General features: G+C 36.3%; 1 non-coding gene across 1 annotated transcript; it reads right to left on the bottom strand.

Moving 5' to 3' along the window:
* Positions 1–642: 642 nt before the first annotated feature.
* Trnav-aac (transfer RNA valine (anticodon AAC)) lies at positions 643–715 on the bottom strand. The gene has a single exon. It is a non-coding gene; the product is annotated as a tRNA-Val (tRNA).
* Positions 716–1,056: the final 341 nt, after the last annotated feature.

Below are 1,056 nucleotides of genomic sequence, written 5' to 3'. Positions count from 1 at the left end.
CTTCGCTACTGTATGTTACGGAGATATCTATATGAAATATTTGCAGGTTTTCTGAACAGGAGATGTCGAATCTTATGTCACACTACATACCAATACAGATTTGGGAGAAGAGAGGCATCGGACTACAGTTATTTTATTAAAAAAATTCTTACATTGTTTCAAAGCTTGTGGTTTTCACTCTTTCTTGTGTTACTGTTTATTCGAGCTTAAACACGTAAGAATAGATTATGTGTAAACGACTTTCCTAAATCTCGTAGAAAGATACATAGACAGACAGATTAAAATAACATTATACCTATAAAAATGATCTTAAAATATCATAAAATCTTTCTTAGGATCCTGAAATTTTGTGTAGAATTTTGTCTACTAATGTTATGTGTGTATTTGCCATTTGATACATAGCAGTGTTGTTATTCTGGATTTGAAACTTGATCTAGTTTATCGTCCATAATCCTGACCCGTTTTATCTATTCTGTGGAGAAATTTCGTGTCGATGCCTTGAGAACTTTATAAGGTTATGTAATAAAATTCCCTAATAAACCGGAAGAGGAAATGGCTAATAGTGAATCGTGGCCAACCCAGCGTATTTTTCATGCGATAAAAGCAGTGATTAAACGTCCAAAAGAATCAAACAAAATATAATGTTTCTGCTGAGGCTCGAACTCAGGACCTTCTGCGTGTTAGGCAGATGTGATAACCACTACACCACAGAAACAACTGAACCTGTATTGATCAACGAGCCTATACCTAGCTTCTTCTCCACTCTGAATGCTGATTAACTTCAGTCTTGACACAATTCCAATCTAGCTGAGAAAGATTAATTTCTTCATAACTTACAAATTTCAGACAATACCTTGCGCATATCTTTTGTTCGGAAAAATGTGGTCAACGGTATGTGCATTGTCAAATCTCACTGGCAACTTGGAGGCATATTTTACTTTCGCAGAAGTTGCCGAGGTGGACCGAATGTGTGAAAGGAATGCTATTTTTAGGAGAAGGAGCAGACTAATATACAGGAAAGGACGAAAGGGTATGGCGCAGTCTCTCGTTGATCTA

This window comes from Sinohyriopsis cumingii, chromosome 1, assembly GCF_028554795.1.
Source record: "Sinohyriopsis cumingii isolate HCF-2022 chromosome 1, ASM2855479v2, whole genome shotgun sequence".
In the NCBI taxonomy this organism is placed as follows: Eukaryota; Metazoa; Mollusca; class Bivalvia; order Unionida; family Unionidae; genus Sinohyriopsis; species Sinohyriopsis cumingii.
Note: the sequence above shows the minus strand (reverse complement) of the source record. Positions and strands in the feature narration are given on the sequence as shown.